General features: G+C 38.0%; 1 long non-coding RNA gene across 1 annotated transcript; it reads left to right on the forward strand.

Annotated features, from left to right (window-relative positions):
* The first annotated feature begins 1631 nt into the window (after positions 1-1631).
* Positions 1632-2416, forward strand: LOC137405462 (uncharacterized). The gene is made up of 3 exons (XR_010979760.1): positions 1632-1685; positions 1936-2006; positions 2230-2416. It is a non-coding gene; the product is annotated as an uncharacterized lncRNA (long non-coding RNA).
* The last annotated feature ends 8829 nt before the right edge of the window (positions 2417-11245 follow it).

Here is an 11245-nt window from a genome sequence, read left to right on the forward strand (position 1 = left end):
CTTGGTACAACTATACTTGGTACAACTATACTTGGTACAACTATACTTGATACAACTATACTTGATACAACTATACTCGGTACAACTATACTCGGTACAACTATACTCGGTACAACTATACTTGGTACAACTATACTTGATACAACTATACTTGGTACAACTATACTTGATACAACTATACTTGGTACAACTATACTTGGTACAACTATACTTGGTACAACTATACTTGATACAACTATACTTGGTACAACTATACTTGGTACAACTATACTTGGTACAACTATACTTGTTACAACTATACTTGATACAACTATACTTGGTACAACTATACTTGGTACAACTATACTTGTTACAACTATACTTGGTACAACTATACTTGATACAACTATACTTGGTACAACTATACTTGATACAACTATACTTGGTACAACTATACTTGGTACAACTATACTTGATACAACTACACTTGGTACAACTATACTTGGTACAACTATACTTGGTACAACTATACTTGGTACAACTATACTTGGTACAACTATACTTGGTACAACTATACTTGGTACAACTATACTTGGTACTACTAATAATACTTTATTATATAGAAGTATCATGCTGTAAGAGTACTCATCTGTTTATTACATAGAAGTATCATACTGTAAGAGTACTCATCTGTTTATTATATAGAAGTATCATGCTGTAGGGGTACTCATCTGTTTATTATATAGAAGTATCATACTGTAAGAGTACTCATCTGTTTATTACATAAAAGTATCATGCTGTAAGAGTACTCAGCTGTTTATTACATAGAAGTATCATGCTGTAAGAGTACTCATCTGTTTATTACATAGAAGTATCATGCTGTAAGAGTACTCAGCTGTTTATTATATAGAAGTATCATTCTGTAAGAGTACTCATCTGTTTATTACATAGAAGTATCATACTGTAAGAGTACTCATCTGTTTATTATATAGAAGTATCATGCTGTAAGAGTACTCAGCTGTTTATTACATAGAAGTATCATGCTGTAAGAGTACTCATCTGTTTATTACATAGAAGTATCATGCTGTAAGAGTACTCAGCTGTTTATTATATAGAAGTATCATGCTGTAAGAGTACTCATCTGTTTATTGATAACCCTCAATCAATCAGTTATGGCAAATAAAATATGATTGTAGCTCATTCTAAAACAACCCCACCACCACTCAAGCAAGTTTTTTTTCAAGGTGTATGTTGTCACTGAAAAGTTAATCATCCTTCCTCATCAGTAAACAAACATGGGTTTAATATGATAAAAAGCTGTTAAAAATGTCTTAACTTCCATAGTTTAGTAAACCTATAGGATAAGAACACGAAACTCTTTATTTTGCATAAACAATAAAAACCATTAAACACTCTGCAGAAATGTAACTGTGGTAACTCACAGTTCTGATTGGTTATCACTTTACCAGTGCGTCACGTTGCCATGTTACCTACATGCTAGCCTTAAACCAACTACCTGATATCAAGCAAAAATATTACAAATCAACAAGCATTTAAAAGTAAGGGTACACAGGCTACCCATAATACACTGCAATAAATCAATACTTAGCTCAGCTATAAAAGCCAGCAAGGTCCTTTAGTCGCACCATTCCCCTATTAAATTCTTTAGCTGTGAGTGACATTCATCCGACTCAGTTTAGTGCCAGGTGAGTGATAAATATATTTACATGTAAGCAGTTAGTTTGAAAGAGAAGATAACTCTGGTATAAACAATAGCTCTGTTGGCTAGTTTATTTTTTGTACAACGGAGTTGTAGAAATATTGGTTTGTTGAAAGAGAGTTTTACAGAGACTTAACAGGGTCGGTGATTTCCAGCTGGTCCGCAGCAAACAAAAACCAGGAAATGTGACAAAGACAGATGGAATATTTCAGAATCTAAAAGCATGTATATTACAGAATGCCTGGCGGTGATGATGATGACACAGATACACAGCAGGGAACAAGCAAGAAAACAGAAAAAGCATCAGGTAAGAGTGCGTAGCAATCTAATGATATGAGTTGTATTTGAACAAACTAGTTTATGTAAGTCTATTAATAGATTCAAGTGTATTTAAACTGAATTTACCAGACTTAGATTGCTGGCAAACTACACCCAACTCAGCTCATGGGAGATGAAACATTGACATAATTCTGTATGTAATGACTAAATAACTGTTACAACATGTTTATGTTAACTTATGCTTTTTGTAGGGATGTCTGCTGTACCTCCAATGAACAATCACAACTATAATGACTACACCACTACCACTTATGATGACCACAAAGAAGAATTTTTATTTTTTAATTAGACCACAACTCTAAAACAGACTGCTAAACAATGCTCTTGTGTGCTTATATGTCTCACTGTTGAAATTACCTTGTTAACTTTTAAAAATCTCTCTGCTGATTTTGTGTGAAGTTTCTGAAACAATAAATGTAGAATGCAAAGGTTAGTTAAATATGAATTTAGCCTCATGTTTTGACCAGTTAAAGAATGATAAAATGAAGAGGTTTATTGATATACTGCGCAACCTTTTGGTTAGTTATTCACATAGATATATAAACCTAGATTGGCCAATAGGGAAAAAGTCTGTCAGACTTAAATAGCATGGCCTTACGTCATTGTATTGTACCTCATGCTTGACTGCACCGTTGTTTACAATGGAGCTAATCAAGAGAAGATGACAAAATCACATATATTTTCACATTAAAACCTTCTTGGATACATAATCCAGTAAACCAAAGCAATTCTGTGATAATATCTGATAACTACCATAGATTAAAAGTATAAAAGCTATGAAATGTTGCACACAAATCATGAGCCATCAGGGCTTTATTTGCCACCCTCTCCTATCCACATTCTCTCTTTTCCCATTCTCCAAAGAAGAAGTGAGAAGGAGAAAAGAGAGAAGGGGAAACGGAGATGGGGGGCAAATAGCCCACCCACTCAAAGAGCCAGACCCTGTCTAGGTAAAAGACTAATATCATGCTGAATTAAACATGACTAAATATGATGAGCCTGTGAAGTTTTAATCTGATCGGGGAAATGGAATCAGTGTCTTTCTTAGCTAGAGCTGGAACGAGACCAAGGAATGCAGGGTCGGATCAGACTCAGGGTCAGCAATGGTTGTATACCGCTTTTTAAGTGCGACTCCATTTCAATCGCACTTAAAAAGCGATATACAACCGCTGTTGTTTAGCCATAAACCTACCCGTGTCTTTGTATAGGAATACTCGAGGGTCAGGTGGCCCGACCAGGGCACCTCTGACCCGGTGGGTCAAAACCAGACAAGCTATCCGTGCCAGCTCTATTCTTAGCTTCATAATGCGCCCTAATCAAAGTATATCTCTTTGCTATCTCACGAGCTAGGCTACTAGCTTGATGATTACACTTAAACAATAGCATGATGTTGAACCTCAGCAACTTGTCTATGGTGGCAACAGGTGCTAGCCTGGGAAAGTTTTTTACCAATCCAGTACTACTAAGCAACACTCTCGTTGCTTTCTCACTGTGGTTGCAAACCTCAATCACCACAGGCGAAAACAAAGTCAAGCCACTGCGATTCTTAACTGTGATTAGGGAATTCATTGCTTGGTTTACATCATAGTTGGTAACATCCACGATGCTAGTGATACAATCATTACGCCTCAGCTTTAGTGTCCTAGCCAGCTACATAGCCAGCTGTAAAATAATCATTCTGTCTCATTTTTGACTTAAGACATACTTGCATACTCATCATATTTAGTCTTGTTTAGTTCAGCATGATATTAGTCTATTTACCTAACCAGGGTCTGGCACTTCGAGTGGGTGTCCTATTTGCCTTTCCCCCTTCTCTCTTTTCCCCTTCTCAATTCTTCTTTGGAGAATGGGAAAAGAGAGAACGGGGATAGGAGAGCGTGGCAAATAAAGCCCTGATGGCTCAAAATTTGTGTGCAACATTTCATAGCTTTTATAGTTTTAATCTATGGTGGTTATCAGATATTATCACAATTTTTTTAGTTTACTGGATTATGTATCCAATAAGGTTTTTATGTGAAAATAAATGTGATTTTGTCACCTTCTCCTCATTAGCTCCATTGTAAACAACAGTGCAGTCAAGCATTAGGTACAATACAATGACGTATCGTCATGCTATTTAAGTCTGACAAGGCAACCAATGGGATTAGCTATTATTGGCCAATCTAGGTTTATATATTTATGGTTATTAAATACAGTTGACAAAGAGACTAGTATTGAATTGTTTACAGCTACTCAAATAATTACATTTGTTAGTAATTGCAGGGCTTTGCTATTAAAGATTACTTTTTGATCTTTGACTTTTTAATTTTTTGATTTGAAACTTCTGAATGACATACACCCTCAGCTCTACTCAAGTAACACATGCTACAGACAACAATTCTAAACAATGCTCACGTCATAAAGTCACAACTCTATTGGTACTGTTAGACATTGAAACAGCATAACAAGTGTCTGGTACACAGTCTATACAATTAGGTGTAATTATGCTGTCCTTGAAACTTCGGCAATTTCTGCTGGTCTACATGTAACTAACTGCATATAAGATATATAATAAAACCTTCTTTTACGGCAAGTTATTATAGAAATTCATGAAACTTTCCTGGGTTAAAGCTATATCTTTGGAAGCATTTCGTTTCACTTGGTGTATTTTTGTAAGCATATCCTCAAAGATCGAGTGGGATATCAGCTTAGCTTACTGCAAGCAGAAGCTGTAGGCCCTACTTGTTTTTATAAGCCATTGTACTTACAATTGCTCTATGATTTTCACTGGACATGTTCAAGTTCAGTGGTTAAGTAACATCGACAACAGAAAACACACCCAGTTGCAGAGAGCAATTGAAAGGTGGATCTCGTTTCTGTCACCAGCAGTGACTTTTTTTGGAAATTGAACCACGGTCTTTTGTTTGCATGTCAGACGTCCTAGACAACTATGCCTTAAGTACACTGTGGCCCAATTGTAAAAAGCAGTTTAAAGTTCAATGTCATTCCTGTCATTATTAATGTTTCTTTTAAGTATTGAACCTTAACCTGTTGTTTGCAAGGTGGGCGTCCTAGACCGCTACACCACAGCTGCTCCTTACTTCAATCCGTAATCTATATTTAATCACTTCTTTTATCAGTAACTTAGTAATTTGAGTATCATTATAGTTTTACTATAGTAAGAAATGTGTCTATTTGTCCATCTGTACAAAACCTAAAATATATTGCTTCAGATAAGAATCAAACTTAAGTATTCCATTTCACAGACGACCAATCAGCCAACCACGCCACCTACCTTGTTGCTACACAGAGTAATAGTGCATATAATCATTACACATAATGATGATCTTTCAGAAAGCCAGGCTATTAATTAGCACTACTAGTAATTAGCACTACTAGTAATTAGCACTACTAATAATTAGCACTACTAGTAATTAGCACTACTAGTAATTAGCACTACTAGTAATTAGCACTACATGTGACCTACCCGCGTATCCATGGTAGCAGTTGCATGGGTGGTTAAAATGTGACCTACCTGCGTGTCAGTGGTAGCATCATCATGACTGGTTAAGATGTGACCTACCAGCAATTCCATGGTATCAGTTGCATCAGTGGTTAAAATGTGACCTACCTGCAATTCCATGGTAGCAGTTGCATGGGTGGCTAAGATGTTACCTCCCCGCGTATCCATGGTAGCAGTTGCATGGGTGGCTAAGAGGTTACCTCCCCGCTTATCCATGGTAGCAGTTGCATGGGTGGCTAAGATGTGACCTACCTGCGTATCCATGGTAGCAGTTGCATAGGTGGCTAAGATGTTACCTCCCCGCGTATCCATGGTAGCAGTTGCATGGGTGGTTGACCAACAACCAACACGAAATTGTTGTAATATTTGAAATATGTGCCATTAGACATTTAACTTGTTTCTTCTGTCAGTCAGTATTATGAATTGTGGGATATTCTTATAAATGAGGTGTAAAAGGTTATTTTACATGAACACACATTTATAGCTCCTTAGCCCTAGAACATGTGTAATAACTACCTGTCAACACGCTGTACACAGGCACTCATTTTGTTCCACTCATTCAGGCATACGCTGTTTACAGGACAACTGCTATCCGTACAATCCTTGTTGAATCGTCATCTGATTCTCATTACGATTCTATACGCCGATCGTCACGACAATATTGAAGCTGATTACTCATAGCAATCTTTCATATCATCTTCTAGCAGACAAATTTGCAGGTTTATGCTAGAATATGATACAGTAACTGGTTTCACCAACGTGAATATGCTAGGATATGCTGCAGTGCCTGGTTGCATCAACATGTGTAGGCTACAATATGATACAGTACTTGGTTTTACCAACATCTGTATGCTAGAATATTATACGCTAACTGGTTTCATCAACATGTGTATGTTAGAATGGGATGCAGTACTTGGTTTTACCAACATGAATATGCTAGAATATCATATAGTACCTGATTTAACAACATGAGTGTGATAGAATATGATATTGTACTTGGTTTTACCAACAGCAGTATGATGCAGTACCCGCTTTCGAGAGGTTGCACACGTTGTTCACCTCGTCTTTCCCTCAAATTACAGGGAAAAGTCGATGGCGAATGTTATGACGAGTAGCTTACGTGTCGAAGGGAGCCTTTTTGAAACTATGGCTAGTGTATATTCGTTGACTTATAAGAGGTAGTACAAGTCAGTTATTATCATGGGAACATTTTCCTATTAAAAAGCCTTTGATTTACAATTCATCTTTTCAATTCGATCATTACATTTTTCTCTATACAGATAGCGAAAGACGTCTAGATGACTAGACATCGTTTCAGTTTTCGGAAATCACACATGCGTGTTTGACTTTTTGTGTTACAGGTCATTCGAAGGCAGACTGAGGCAAAGATTCATTGTTTGTACATCGCGTCATTCCAGAGGGACATCATCTGTACGCTGTTCCGATCTAGATCTGAGAGGAGAAGAAATATCCTTGGGGAAGAACTACTTTCCCGATTTCCAGGACACACGCTTCGGAGTCAGCTTCGCTTGCTAGAATATTCTATGGTTGTATTTATCTTTTCCTTTCACTATTATGTGTAGTTAAAAAATTGTTTGTATATCATAACGATGTTATAATTTTGTTGGCGTGTTGTAACGAGATTTGCTTTTGTTAGGAGTTCCTGACGATAGTAGTTTAAATATATTCATGTAACCGTTGTAGCAACAATTGTAAGCCTCAATATTCGAACTTCTCTTAGCTGTCAATATAATCTGCATCAGACTTCTGACTTTGTACATGCATGTTGCGCAGTCGTTGATTCTCAATACTCTACTTTTAGCAACTGACTAATAATGCTGTTTTTCTGGAAATTGCTGGAATAATGTTTTAGTATATAAGAGCTGACATGCTGCTAGCTTAATTCATTCGCTATTCAATTGCAATAAAGACAACATCTAACGAAAGTTTGAATTTTCTCTTGATAGACCCGCACAAGGGGTCGTAAATAAGAACTCGGGGTGTCACATCTACTGTGTGACATGTTTGGGGGCTTGTCCAGGCGCATCTACCTTAGCCAGAATTATTCTGAGGACCAGGGGTCTAGTAGGTGATCTCATTGGTGGATACTACATCCAATAATCGACGAATCATTACAATTGGAATCGTTTTACCTTTGCCAGAGCTGTTCTGAAGAAATTAGAAATTACTACAACTGAGCTGAACTCAAGATGGCGAGCTTATCAGAACTCATCAAATTTTGAAAGGAAATGGGATATGAAGCAGAGCCACTGCAGAACTTCATTAAAGAACAGCAAGAGCTCCAACAAATAGAGCGGGCAAAAATAGAGAACTTAAACTGCAGATGAAAGCAGAAAAAAGAGAGAAACTGCGAGAAGCAGAAGAGAGAGAAACAGCAAAAAGCAGAATAGAGAGAAACAGCAAAAAGCGGAAGAAAGAGATAAACAGCGAAAAGCAGAAGAAAAAAAGAAACAGCGAAAAGCAGAAGAAAGAGAGACAGCGAAAAGCAGAAGAAAGGGAGAAACAGTGAGAAGCAGAAGAAAAAGAGAAACAGCGAGAAGCAGAAGAAAGAGAGAAACAGCGAGAAGCAGAAGAAAGAGAAAAACAGTGAGAAGCAGAAGAAAGAGAGAAAAATAGACAAATTGAACTATGGAAAATCGAGTTAGATCACAAACTTGAGTTAGAAAAAAGCCGAGTTTAAAGAACAATTACGGTCACACTCACCAGGACTCAATTCAACCGCATCGACAGAATCTACCAGAAGGCCGCCAAAGCTGGCAGTGTTTGTAGACAGAAAAGAAACTTTTGATAGCTACTTAGAGCGGTTTGACAGATTTGCAACGAATCAAGCCTGGGATAAAAAGGACTGGGCAATGTATCTCAGTGCTTTGCTATCTGGAGCTGCACTGGAAGTATACTCACGGCTGAATGAAACGGATGCTCAAGATTATGACATTTTGAAAAAACAACTGATGAAGAGGTATGACCTAACAGAAGATGGATACAGAATAAAATTTTGCACAGTTCAGCCCCTACAAGATGAAAGTCCTAGCCAACTATTGGTTCGGATCACTACCTACTATGACAAGTGGTTCAAAATGACAGAAATGGCAAAAGATTGGAAAAGTGCTAGAAATCTTGAGGTAAGAGAACAGTTTATCCGAGCCTGTCTAAAAGAGCTAGCTTGTCACCCCAGCAAGCAGGAAAGAGACCTCAGCTATGATTTTACCAGGCTAGCAGAAACAGCAGAGCGTTGTTTACATGCGCATACAATAAAATTCTATCAGGAGAAACGAGAAAAGGCAACACTGACAACAGAGAAGAGATGTTTACGCAGCCAATCAACTACACAATTAGCTAGCAATTGCCCTAACCAGAAAAACAATGACCGAACATGGTGTACTTTTTTGTAAAAAAACGGGGGCATAGTTTAGAAGAGTGTAAAAGAAAACCCTTTGAGCCAAGATATAAACAGCGGGCATCAGCAATCCGGAAAGAAGACGACCAGCAAGAAGAGGGTATTGTTATCACCTTAGATGGGAAAAGGTATGCACCCGTGGCATGCTGTTCTGACCAGAGCTTCACAGAGCAAGGAGGCGTTCAAAGTAGTAAGCTCAAAAGCCGTTCAAAGGAAAGCTAGTAGAAGTACTGCGAGACACTGGTTACTCAACAATAATTATCAAGGAAGCATTGATTGAAAAAAACTAACGAACTGGGCGACATCAATGGATAGAGATGGCAGACAGAAGTGTTGCACCTGAAGTAGTGAGCAAAATCAATTATCGTTATTACAGTGGAAAAACTAAAGCACTCGCACTTAAAAATCTACTCAACCCACTTCTAAGTGGTAACATTCCGGGAGCTCGATGTTACAACAATCCTGATAAAAACTGGTCAGAACAAGCAGCAGTCACCATTAGATCACAGAAAAAGGTGATTAGAAAACTATTGTCACCACTAAACGTTCGTAAACTTATCAAGGAGATTGACGTAACTCGCCAAGAACTTATTAAAATGCAAAAGGAAGATGCAGAGATGAACAAATACTGGACAATGGATCCCATTAACAAAGGTGACCAGGTCGTTTCATTTGCTATCAGGAGTGGACTTTAATACCGAATCTATCGGCAAGCAAGTTACAACAACAGGGAAGAGGTAGCTCAAATTACGGCGCCACAATGCTTGAATAGTAAAATTTTACAGTTGGCGCATGAAAGACCATTAGCTGGACATCTTGGAATAAAGAAAACAATTAACAGAATACAGACACAGTTTTACTGGCCAGGAATGCATGGCGACGCGATTTTGCAAGTCTTGTGATATTTGCCAACGAACTATCAAGAAAGGAAACGTTTCTTAATCTAAGCTAGTCCCGATGCCGCTCATTGATACACCCTTTAAAAGAGTTGCCATCGATTTGGTCGAACCCATCATTCCAGCAAGTGAATCCGGACACTGATATATACTAAACTTAGTCAATTATGCGACTCGATACCCAGAGGCTATACCATTAAAAAGCATTTTAACAGAAGCAGTTGCCGAAGCACTCTTTGACATGTTCAGCAGACTGGGAATACTCGAGGAATTCCTAAGTGACATGGGCACGCAGTTTACCTCAGATCTCATGAAAGAAGTATCTCGTCTTCAAGTTCAGCAGCTTATCCAACAAGACAAGCAAGACAACAGCCTATCGTCCAATGTGCAATGGACTCGTAGAACGGTTTAATGGGACTTTGAAGACTATGCTGAAGAGGCTGTGTGCCAACAATCCTAAACAATGGAACAGTTTTATCAACGCGGCATTGTTTGCATATAGGGAGGTTCCTCAAGAAGCAACAGGCTGAACCGTTTGAACTTCTATATGGACGAACTGTTAAAGGACCCATGTCAATCGTAAAACAGCTATGGTCGAGAGAGAATCAAGATGAAGAAACTATGACTACATACAAATATGTGCTGGAGCTGAGACAGAAGCTAGATGATCACACAACTGCTAAGCTGCAGACATATTCATAGGCACTTGCTGTGGCAGCTGTCACTGTTTTGCGTGCTGTTTGAGGTTTCTAAAGTTTTTTTTAGATATATCTACTTCAAGTTGAGCAACTTTGCAGCACTGTGCTTGACAATATGGTTTTAAATTCAATAATTGAAAAGTATCATTCAACATTGAAAAATATTACCTTTAAATGACTTCAGTCGAACATTTTAACCTGCTGTCAAAACATGGATCATTGAAATGTTTGTTGCAGATAAGTGCTCAAGGATCAGGCTTATTCACTCTTCTGCGGTTGCGATACCATTGTAAATAATGAGAGTGATATGTGCAAAATTAGTATACCTGACTAGCACATAAAAACAAAGAACTACAAATTATACATGATAGTAGGCTATAGCTAACACAGTTGCTCTCCCGAAACAAAAGCCACGATTCATGACTGGCATATCCTATGAACTAAGTATTACCATCTAATCATACATACTTCAACGGAACCAATGCTGATGTAAGAATGAATAATTTAACCTTGAAAGACACACGGCATTGGATACCTTATGGCTTAAATAAGGGTAAAGACAGACTACCAGTTTCTAGATACTGCCTCTGAGTGGTTGATTTTAGAATAAGAAATCTGCAGCTCCCAATCTCGGTGAGCTCCAATGACTTGAAGTTGGGCAACACTCAGAGGTAGACGTACCGACGAGCCCTG

Source organism: Watersipora subatra, chromosome 9 (assembly GCF_963576615.1).
Source record: "Watersipora subatra chromosome 9, tzWatSuba1.1, whole genome shotgun sequence".
Taxonomy (NCBI): Eukaryota; Metazoa; Bryozoa; class Gymnolaemata; order Cheilostomatida; family Watersiporidae; genus Watersipora; species Watersipora subatra.